The following is a 12,752-nucleotide window of genomic DNA, read 5'->3' on the forward strand; positions in this document are numbered from 1 at the left end:
AACGAAATAAAGGTAAAAATAATTTTCAACTCGTTAATATTAGGTATTAAAGTGCAGACACAATACCGCATATAAAGCTATGACTCATGAGAACATTGTAAACAATAAACACTCGTTTCGTTTGCAGTTTTCATTCACTCTACAATCACATGCGGCTGTTGTCATTGACCTTACGAGTATTTTACAACCTTGTCACGCTAAACAAACACAACAGTTACAGTTGTGATTCGAGCTTACTTTGTTTTGATTGTTTGTTTACCTCGATTCAAATACTTTGCATTTGTTTCATTAACTTTCGCTTTCTGCCCGTGTTGATGAAGGAAGCCTCTGAAAATGTTAAACCTACTCTTGCTCTGTAGTACTTTGGAAGAAACTCGTGAAAAGCGATTTAGGAGTTTAGATACAAAGAGTCGCTTCAGAATTGTTCTCTCTTAATAAACATTTTTTTTTGTTCGTAAAACATGAGCTTAAATGTCAGGGCTTACAAAGGTATTATTTAGATAAAAATAGTAACACTAAGTCGACTACTTTTTTCTATTCGCTAGTTGGTTTTGTTCGTTATTTATAAACACTTGACGCAGCTCCCACGCGTCTCGTTATTGCGAAAATAAGTTCCTAACATATGATTTTCTGCCCCTTTGAGTACCATCAATAAAATGTCTAGACGGCTTCAGGTGCCAATCAATCCACATACGATTCGCAAATAATATGATTTAGAATATCGAAGTGTACTTAGGGCAAAAGATTCTTGAATACAATTTATTAAATTATAAAATATTTTTCTTAATAAATTGAAAAGCAAATAAAATATTAGTTGCCTGTTTATCGACTGCTTAATAACGACCTCTTTAGATATTAAAGAGGTTTGAGTTTTATACACTAAGAGAGCTCGTTAACGCAAACTAATACACTCAAATCATTATTAATTAGATTTTTATTTATTTGCAATAACATTGCAATAAACACATTGCAATAACATCGACATTGTATTTCTATATTTTCTTCAATAATAAAGTTCAACACGTGGGTTGTTAGTTGACTCATTAATCCCTGAACAAAATCTAATATTAAAGAGAAAATAAACAACTGACAATGGACAGGATGCTGCGTAGGTGCTATGAAAGGATATCTAAAATACATTTCAATAAAAATACTTTCTCTATTCTAGAACTGTATTATTTGCAGTTTCAACCGAAGTGATTTTCCACTTAAAAATAATTGGCTTATAACATTGCGACAATTTCTGTCTCGTGCGATTCTAAGTTCATTTTTAGAATGCATTAAAATTTATTTTCGAATGACACTAAGTCTGCATGGCAGAATCCATTTTGAGATAGAATGAATCTCTTTAAAATGCAGGTCTAATTTTCACAACGTCACAGATTTTTCTGTAAAATAATAGTGTATATTTAGCTTCTATTCTATATTATATTTTTAGTTTCTGTCACGATGCATACTAATTGCCACTACGAGCTAATTAAAATTAGATTAGCTGTGGCTTAATGGATTAGCTTTGAGTATTATAAAACAAGAAGTCAATGCTTCGCGCGACTCCATTAAATTTTACTGGATCAAACATGCCTTTTATTTTCTTTTTCATTCACATTCACATGTATGAAACTGGTAAAGGATTAAACCACTCTGGTGTGAATAGAGTAAAGGCTTTTCACGACGCACTGGTCACTAGTCACTAGGGAGAATTCATTTAGTTTTTCTTTCTTTTGGCTTTATGGCTTTGGTTTCGTTAAGTGTTTTATTCTAATTTACTTTGAACGTAATAGTACGTGTTCGAATATTCCAATATCTTCTAAAGACAATTTTCTTTTCGGCCAATTATTATTACATCTTTACGGCAGTCTCTACCAAAACACTCTACATCTAGGTACCTAAAACTTGTAAAAAAAAACATTAAAACGCGTCTTTAAGCCGTCAAAATTTTTTATATACGAAATCTATTACAGCAGTTAATTAGATCATCGTGTTACTCATTGTTTACGATATTCAAGACGAAGATTATTTAAATATTACGCGGTCGTGAGCGCTATAATAATACCTAATGAATTAGGTTCATTACTACCTCGGTGCGCTGCTAATTAGATCCACGTGGAAGATAAGGCTTTATAAATGAATTAACAACCGGTGCAGCACAACTTTCCTTGCTTTCGTTAGGATCGCAGTTCGCGAACATCGTAGAACGAGTAATGAAATGTTTTCACTAATTGAAACAGCATTTCTGTGAAGACCTGTTCCATCTGATAGTTCGGACTTTGCATAGCATAGTTTTTAGTTACTAATAAACGGTCCAAAATGTAAGATAATTTCAGGCAGCGAACATTTACCTTTATTAATTGAAGACCGCATAATTACAGTTTCGCAAAAGCCGCCTGTAGCGCAAACAGAAGTAATTATCATTTCCGAAATTCGGTTACATTTGAGGGATTATGCAGAATTTTGAAATACGCATGTGAATCAAAATTCAATGTACATTTCTAGCTTGTTATCAGTCCTAGGAATTATGGTACAGTAAATGCTTCGGTGCATACATTTTCGAATGATCTAAGTCCATATTCGTAACTGTAGTACGTACATGATGCTACATGATATAATGCTGTATCGAACGCCACTAGGTCACCATAAGTGGTTTCAAGTTAACGTCGAACTTATAAATTCTAGTATAGCAGCTTCTGTAACTTTAACCTAATACAGTAATATGAATATATTATGTTCACATTGGAAACAATATATACCTATATCTATAAGACATTGTTGACTACTCTAAGATTTGTTATCAATTTCACCTTAAAAATACTATTTCGAAACTGTTATAATATTTTTAAACAACCTACATATGAAGATCGTCAGATAATAGTGACTAAAATGTTTACATATAAACGCACAAGCAAAGATGTCAATGTCAATAGCATTTTCTCCGTTAATTCATTTAAAGTTGACCCCTCGTGTGTGCAAGTGAATAGTACTTCATTGTTCAGTAAGTGGACCTCCGTGATGACATGGTGCCCGCGCGGCTTCTTTTGCTTAGTTACATCGACCCGCGGCAAAGGAAGTAGCAATCATGCCGCATGTTGTTTGTGCCAGTTGCATCTCTATGCACATTCAATCTTTGCAACCAAACCGTAACCATAGTTACGGTTGCTATCCGCAGAATTCTATATGTTTTTGCGGGTCCAATCATCTAAAATCAAGTCAAGCGCGAGTCGGACTTGCAGCACTGAAGTTTAGGAATAAAAAGGCTAAAGAAAAAACAGATGGATCAACAATGTATCCGTCAACGCGATTTTTATTATCTTATCTGGTTTTATAGCGGCAGCAAAAATATATCATCTGTGAAATTTTCAGCTGTCTAGCTATCACGATGTCATAAGTTAGAGTCTGGTGACAGACAGGCGGACAGACAGCACAGCCGTAGTAACAGGGTTTCGTTTTTACCTTCGCGAACGGAATCCTAAAAATCTATTTTCCTGTCTGTATTTTTAGATGGATTGGTGATTGAATGTATTGCACAAACAATGCGATATGTACACAATGGGCTTGTTTTTCAAATTTGTATGAAATGTTTGTTCCGACATTTTTTTACAAATGTCAATAGAGTAAAAACCAGAGATTCGACCAATATTTTATTGCCATTTCTTTTTTATTGTTATAGGGATTTTCCGAAGCAACATTTTTAACGGAAATAATTTCATTACCTTTAATTTTTTACTCAAGTAAAAGGAGGTCAAAAAAACTACTTAATAGAAGAGACAATTCTAAGAATTTTACTCTTCTATGAAATAAAAAGATTAATAAAATATTTTATCACATTCTTTCGTTAACGACCTTTTTACTGATTAAGACAGAAAATTTTAATTTTTAAATGCCTCATTATATTTTTAGGTTCTTGAAAAAATTATAAATTTATAAAGTAAAGGGATATTAAAGGAATGTGGTGTTCGGTATTTAAGGTGCCTTCACCGGTATTTTACTTTCTGTCACACTTGTTCCAATATCGATTTTGGAAACTCTTGAAATATTTATAGACTGAGGCCGTATTTTCCTCAATAATTTTACATTGCGAAAGAGTTTAAACTTAATGTTTTTTTGGTTTCGATACTTTTGCTAAAGTTCGATTTGAGGAAGTACATAAAAGAATAAGAACTTTCTTACATTAAGTTCAATTCATGTTTGAAACTCCACGTGTAGTGCGAACTCCTCAATCAAAAGCAAGCAACTAAAAATTATTGTTACAATTACGAAGTGTTGACTCTGTTAGGCTCAGCATACATAAAAACAGTGGTCACGTAACCGTGCAGTTAATTGTATGGTACTTGCAAATGTCACACAGAAGCTACATGGAAACCTGTAGCAAACTATATATAAATAGATCCGAGAACTGACATCGGCGTTCTGCATACGATAGATGGCTTAAGACTATCCTCAACGATAGGGCTGCCAACCAATACTTAATTGTTTTTTTTGTATTTACACTCTGCCTAATCAATTTTGTATGGCCGTTTAAACTGAGTTGTCAGTAGATAATTCCTTAAATAATTCGTTCCTTATAGTACCTGAATAGGTGAATAGTTCATGCGCTGCGAAGAATAGAATTTTCATATGGATATGATAATCGAAAGGGATTAAGTTGTTCATCGTACATAGGTATTATTTCATTTTTATATGATTTAATGTCTCAAATTAAGTCACAAATTATTTTATACAGTATCTCCTCTTCTAAAAATACAACGTATTTTAATATTTTACCGTCAAAATATTGACAGCCCTAGCATAGACATATAGTATCAATAACCCCAGCATGTTCGTGCCCGTCATACATATGCAGTTGCAATTGTCCAGTGAGAGCCGAAAGCGTGTCGCTCGACGGAGGAAATTGATCATTATAAACACTTGATGCCTCTTCACGACGCACTAAGGTCACTAACCGATTTAAATTACTCCATACTTGGTCAGTTATCAAATGATCGTTAATGGTTTCAAAAGCAAAAAATGACGTCCTTACATTGTTTCATCGGATGACCGTTAAGAATCTTGTGTAAATCTAAATTCAAATTAGGAATCCTTGATTAAGAACCTCGTTTAAATCTAATTCAAATTAAGAATATTTATCTCTATACTATAACAGAACCGATGCTCTCGAAAGAGTATCCGCATCATTGTTCTAAATTCAAAATCCATCCATACTTTTAACATTTAACGTCAACGGCATTACCGCTAGAACAACATTTGATAATCGACGAATGATACCAAAGCGACAAAATGAAATGATTTGTCAGCACATTAATTAATACATCAGTTGGAAAATTTATTAGCTCATTGGTTATAGGGTGTGACACCACAATCGCGTTAATTGTCAAATTACGAAAGCTTACCAAGTAATAATATTCGGGAACGTTAATAACAATATGTCAGTTCACATAATTAATGGCGAATGTGATTTTGTTTCGGTGAAATAGTATTTTCATGTCATTTTGATGTAAAGCTTTATCGTGTGTGTAATAAATATAGGTGCAAGAAGACTATATGGAGAGTAAACAATATTTTATTGTGTTCGTGAAACTTCTGAGAATCAGTTAATTCTAAATTATCACTGAAAATGTTGAGAGTAGGTGGACTTCAGAATTCGAGGTCCTTTGAGCAGGTAACAATTTATTGCTACTAATAAATAATTTGGAACAGTATAACGTACTCAAACATTACGAAACGAAACTTCTATAATTACATGCTTAACATTATTCATCCCTGTCACAATAAAAACAATCAAATAGTAAGGACGCGACGTAAGAAAATATATTTTTTTAATCATTTAACTAATTGTTTGGGGCTCTAAACAATTGAAAAACACTTACATACTTATCGTTTGAAACGCAATCACGCCACGCGTGTGATAAGTGTCATTTGATATCAAGAATCCAGGCGGAATACCACCTTGCGCTTGTGGGTGAGAAAGAAAAACTTCAACAAAAACAACATTTTATATAAAGAGTTGATGATATCCCCCCTAGATATGATATCATAACGATATCATACGTTGCATACGTTTGAACAAATATATTTTACTTCGCGATTCTCTTTATTATTCGAATAAGTCTTGTTTAAAGTGAATCAATCTTACATATTCCGTTCATACAGCTTAGATTATGCGTTCAATACGACGACGGAAATGTATAACAAATAATATCCTGTTTGAGTTGTATTGCGGTTCATCGGGAACGAACTTTACTTGCGAGGTCAATTTATACCCTGAACGACGGATGAGGAGACCTCGGTCATATAAAATTCTGGATACATAGAATTTTCGTAACTTATCTCTACAAAGACATACATACATGCATTCGTTTCCATATTCAAACTAGCTGACCCAGCAAAAGCGAATATTTTTTTTTCTAGTTGTATGTATTTTTAATGCCATATTATAAAAAAAATAAACAAACAATTTCCTCCAAAAAATAAAATATTTTTTTTTAGTGTGTGCAGCCCTTAACACTTAGGGCTATGAACAATAGCTGTTAGTCGATTCTCAGACCTACTGAAAACGCATATAAAATTTGGCCGTTTCGGAGGAGTACGGTAACTATCATCGTGACACGGGAATTTTATATATTAGAAGAAGATATACTCGTATTTAAGTCTTTCTAACTTTTTCGTTTAGTTTCATTTTTGATAATCAATAAGTTTTCTTGAAGAACAAATGAAAAAATACAAAAGTGTAAGAAAAACATTCCATAGATCAAATTGCTGCCATATTACAAACACAGTTTCTCTTTCAACTAGTTAACAATTATTTGATCGAAGTAAACAAGAAACCTTGGAAATGGATTATTATTTTTCTTGAAAACTAAATGTACCTGGAGCAGCTCCATGCAATTGAAAGGAACTGCAATAACATTATATAGATGTAAGAAAATAAATATAAAATCATTTTCTCGATGGCCTTTTGAAAATCAGAGCTTATTGCGAAGTCTTTCTGTTGGTAATCATCTAAATGTGTTTACTTCGAAAGCAATACATCCAATAAAAATAAACTTTAAGTGAAATGACAAACCAAGGATAGCCGAGTGGTTGAGGACACCAAACCCACTGTGTGCATCGTGTCGCGGGATCAGCATTTGTGTGATCCAAGAAAGCTTGTCCTGAGTCTGAGAGTCTTTCGAGGACAAGACTTGTTTGTTTGTGACAGCCCCGCGACATAAGGATTAAATTCCTTACTGCGAAAAGCGTTTTTTATAAACAAAAGTAATAAAAAACAAACTGCAATGAGATGAAATGTTGCAAAGCTAGATAGTACTCGTAGATACGTTTTTAAATTACCTAAAGTGCTGTTTGTGCTTTGAAGTATTATGGGATTGAAGCTAAAATGCAGCGTATGTAGTCTGTTTGTGTATCTGAGAGAAATTCTTTACATTTACTAAATTAACATGTCACTCAGACTTTATCAAAGTCGTGTACCGGCTTGTCGAGATCCTGTGTTTTAGTTTCTCATTTCATAACTTGTATGTTACGTTTCGTTCATGTATGTCATATATTCATAGTAAATGAGTTTGAAACTGAAAGTTAAATTCAGTTACTGCTAAATGTTCAAGTTTGAATTTTGTCATCTGTGCGTACTAATATAGTAAACTATCATTTCGAAGTACATTATAACATCTTGTATTTAAAATCTACTTATCCTGATCCATCCATCAGTATAAATGCCCAGCAATTAATTAATCAATCACATTTAAAAACATACTTAATACAAATCAATTCACTCATGAAACCACTTAACAAGATATAAATTAAATTTTACCATTTCATTTTTTGAGGGCCTTTTTTCCCGCGAAAGCTCAACTCGCCAATCGTATTAAATTGAATGGAAATAAATTAACCCGGTACAAAATTCCCTTGATATTGCAAAAGCATGAATACATCCGACGTATTAAGTTTCAACCATTGCAATAATTCAATTAAACGTATTGCAGAAATATCAGGATGAAATTCTGATATATATCAACCAATGGAAATGAAATATCGAATACCATTGTGTCTCAAACATGACAAATTAGTTTGCAAAGCAATAATTAATGTTATTTGTGACCACAGAAGCGATGCTTGAATACGATTCAAAGATGTCATTATTTAATATTTTATTAGATAAAAAAATTTGAACCTTGTCTTCGTAAACATTCGCGACGTTTACCATATTTCATAGTTAACGACATTCTTTTTACATTTTCCATTACAGTTTCCATTAACTCGTACGTTACCTGTCCGGTGAAATGTCAATGCTAGATATTCTTTTAATTAATATCGGAAAAACCTAGTTTCATTTTTAGCTTTTTACAATGAAACAATATGGTTTTTGCGATCTACCGTTAATGGAAATAGCGGGAGATTAAGTGGAAAGCTACCTCAAACAAAGTGAAACCACAGAACGAATCGGAAAGTTGATTTGCTTACATAAGCTTTATAATACTTTTATCTAACATGGTTGTTAGTTTCCACGTTCTATTCGTGTTTTTTCTTTGCTGACCTGGTTTCGAGACTTTGGACAAATTACATTTCACATTTGAACTATTTCTTCATTGGCGATGTGTGAACGCGATGCTCAATTGTTTCAAAAGGACATTTCTCTTCGATAAACATCGTGACTCTGACTCGTCACTTCAATATTTTAGAGTGATTCGATCATCGTTAGAGTTTGCGTAATTCGCACAAGGGTTCATACATGCATTTAGCGCTAACAAATTGGTATCAAGTGACTTATGAAAGGAAACCTACTTCTGTATATTTGAGAAACTAAAAATCATCACACACCAAAAAATAATTTAACAAAACAAAATAGCAACGCAGCGCTCATTATACGTTAATGCAACGGACATCGCTTACAGCCATAATTACATTACTTAGGTACGTTCATTAAATAAAGTCAAGGCATTATTTAATTTATGGATAGATTCATCTTAACCTGGCGCGACGCGAATTCCTCAGCAGACGTTCGACGACCTTTCATTATAATCTTAAGACTATAAATTGGTGTATTAGTATTTACTTAAGGTGTTCAAATTTGTTTAAAAGACAATGTGGCTTGAAAAATATAAGTTAACCGCCAAATTTAGTTAAAGTATTACGGTTTAGTTTCGATTTTAAAATGTTATTCAAGAAAATATGATAGGCAATACTCTTGCCTTAAAAAATGATACGGGTAGTTATAGTTCACAATGTATGTGACTAGTACAAAGGGTAGAAAATAATTGAAGTAATTCTACTAAAGTTGAAATGCGCACAAATTACGTCCTCCAATCGTTTGTATGATAACCATTGTAAGATGTATTGTAAGTGAGGCAACGCTATTGTTTCGACATTACTGACGCACAACGTCGGAAGCGGAAGACACACCGCATTACGTATTCATCGCGGGCTCTGCACGCAGTTCTCGATGCGCTCACTAAGTTACTCTACAACATGGCAACCTGACAGACACCTTAATGATTCCTGGGCACCAACTACCAACTCTATAAATAAGACTCGGAGTTGTGGAAGCGAGACAAGAGGACGTACTATCTGGCGTATAGCATCCTCTCTTTCTCAATTGCAACGGTGGTAATTTTAGACGTGGTAGAGTCCCTCCCTATTCGTGTCTGCAAATTAACCGACTAATCAATGCACCTCAATCCGCATCGGCGTTGTCGCGTCAAAGGCATCAGTCACGAAAGCCATAGATCTGTTGCACTGTATTATCGTCAATAGAAGCATCTGTATCCTTAATGAGCCGTCTATTTATAGTCGAGTAGAGTGCGGCTGGATGTAGCCGAAGCCTTACATACATTGCTCTATTATACAAACACGAATGACGTATTATTGTAGACATCAAACTTGATTGTTCCGTAATAGATAACTAATTGCGATGTTACATCTCAATGGGCACTGTAATTAGTATTTCAATCATGGCTTCTATTATCTTAGAGGATATTAATTATTAAGCCATATCGATGGACCTATAGGCCTAGTTTTCCTGCTGTGAATGTAATAGCGCTGTCGACATTAATATCGTTTGTAATTGGGATGGCTGGTTATAATTGCAATATTGGAGAGGTTGTCTTATGTGAAGCAAATTAATGGAAGGACACAATACCTAATATAATATAATACATAATATACACATTGGTAATTAAATGCATCTAAGTATAGATGATGAATCGCTGATCTCATTTGTAATACTTGAGAATATCGAGAGTTGATATCCATGGTAGGCGAACGGTCTACCTACCGCCATATTTGTTCATATTTTTTATTCTACGAAATCAGATGCATTTTAAATACGAAGACATTGCATTCAACGATATAAATATACGCTTACTGACGAGAAAGAAGATAAGACTACTTAAGATTTCGAATAATAGTAAAACTGCACTACTACTCCAAAAATAATCTAATTTACTCTAAAACATTCACGAAGCAATATCCAGTAATTCGAAGTCGCTCAGTTTATATGTGTGCGTTTTCCATTATATAATGACTTTGAGAGCATACTTAGAGTAAAGTCAGACTGCTAATTGGTTAAGATGCTTGGTTTCCAATGCAGCACAGCTTTAGGGCAGCGGTATATAATATATACTTACTAGAAGCTTTTAGGGTATTAGTTATAGCGATCGCGACGTTGTGGTAAACGTAAGTCAAAGAGGCTTCATAGATGTAGTGAAATAAATCTTTTGTAGTAAGACGAACTCATTAGTAAGACGATTAAATCGTCGATGAGATAAAGTCAGAGATTTAGGGTGAATATTTTTATACCTTTTACCTATGTATGTCATGTGTTATTATTGAGTCAAACATATGTTTTGACAACAATACTTTGGTAATTTAATTAGATTGTTGAATGTTGAGAAACTTATTCTGTAAACTGCGGAGTAAAATGATTTACGACGCAATTAAAAAAATGGCTATAAAAAATTTAAAATCGTTTAGAAGATATTTTTCTAAAGAACTCGTTCCTAACCGCGAACTAGAATACCCAATAAGCTAACGGCAGTTTTAATACGGTTAGGCACTAAATGAATTGTAAATCACGCACTTAACTCAAAGCCTCGCTATTTCGCTGAAAGATAGACTAAGCGATAATTGGGAGATGTCGTGCAACAGACGAACGCCAAAAAAATCCGTTCCCAAAGTCAGTATTAACTGGCTCGGAACCAAGCGAATCCCCGTAATCGGAATTAAAGTTGATAATAGTATAGGGAATGTACGCTCGTGTGCAGCGGGTGTATTGCGCATGCGCGAGCCGCAGCAAAGGGGCAGGCCGTAGCGGGTGGTAGTGCTACGAGCTACGAAACGGGTTTCAGTCGACTCAGAGCGGCGCTACACGCTGAACCGAAAGCACGTAGCCGGGGGTGCAGTGCTACGCGAAATATTTTCACGCAGTCTACATTTGCTGACTATATCCTTTTAAAAGTTATTTTTGTTAACACCATCCTTTAATTTTCATCGTTCGTTTCATAAAATCATTTTATTCGGGAGGTCACAGTTTAAAATTTTCATTTTTACGGTAACTTTATTGCAGTTTTTAACTTTAACGGACTTAGGTAAGTTGGTGATTGAAATTCGACTAGGCAAATAACTTCTAAATTCTTCAAAGTCCTTTTAAATTTTTAAGTCCGAATTCAATATTGTTTCGAAATAGTTTCCTAAGTTTGTAAAGTCCCGGTGCATCAATTTACTTCAAAATTTTCAAATATTTTCAATTTACCTGGTTTCATACTTGTGTTAAAATGTTAAGCATTTATTTTATTTTAAATAAATTCATTTGCAATTGGAAAGAGAAATAGTTTGTTTAAAATAAATTTGTGCCATAAGTGATATCATCATCAACTTAAACTTTTATTATACTTAATCAAATTGTTTTTAATTTATACGAAAATTCCATAAAATATTTTGTGGACTTAGTTGCTGTTCCTAACTTAACTTTAAGTTTCAATCGCGACTGTAAATATGCAAATAATATTGTCTTACATTTAAACAAGAAGCTGCTCGCGAAAAAAAAACTTTTTAAAACTGGTAATTTATATCATAATTTAAATCAGTGCAATATATTTAACAATAATCAATACTGTATTAAAATACGCATTATAATAATAATATATTAACCAATAAACAATAAACCGCTTTGTGCATAGATGACAATGAATACCGACCGCCAGCTAATCGGCTGTACAGTCGCGGTTATCCGCTCGGCAGCCGCTTAATTTCGTTACTCGTGCAATCTCATCTCATTACCGGTATTAGTTCCTCACTAATGCTCGCCTATTAGGGGTCCACCGACATAATTCGAAGCAACTAAATATTTCACATCTCTGTCTAACTCATTAAACTCCAAATGATTCCGTTGCGATCGGTCAATACGCTGCTACAATTTATCTATGTCTATCGCTGTTCTGTATTTGCAAATTCTGTATTGTATTTTGTATATTACCTTTGTGTTTTCAGTAATGTGCACTCTTACAATGTATTTATGAATTAACTGTTCCGTTTATGGCTGTATGCGTTTCGATTTAATATTTCACACTCAATGAATACAGCAATGAACAGAACAGGAATGTTTAATTAGTTAGTTATAGTAACTGTAATCGGCTTATTATTATTGTATGTAATTATTTTCACTTTGTATGCTGTGTATTTTATTTTAAAGTATCTTTGTCAATGTGGTTTTCAGACTGTAATAAAAGATTTAAATTGGTAGCAAAATTGAATGTGAGCCTTGCCAT

At 33.7% G+C, this 12,752-nt stretch overlaps 1 long non-coding RNA gene across 2 annotated transcripts in view; it reads left to right on the forward strand.

The window, feature by feature from the left end:
* The window catches only part of LOC113493966, a 38,472-nt gene that overhangs the window by 24,760 nt on the left and 960 nt on the right, over positions 1–12,752 (forward strand). The gene's annotated exons all lie outside the window — the stretch shown is intronic.

Source organism: Trichoplusia ni, chromosome 5, assembly GCF_003590095.1.
Source record: "Trichoplusia ni isolate ovarian cell line Hi5 chromosome 5, tn1, whole genome shotgun sequence".
NCBI classification, from domain to species: domain Eukaryota; kingdom Metazoa; phylum Arthropoda; class Insecta; order Lepidoptera; family Noctuidae; genus Trichoplusia; species Trichoplusia ni.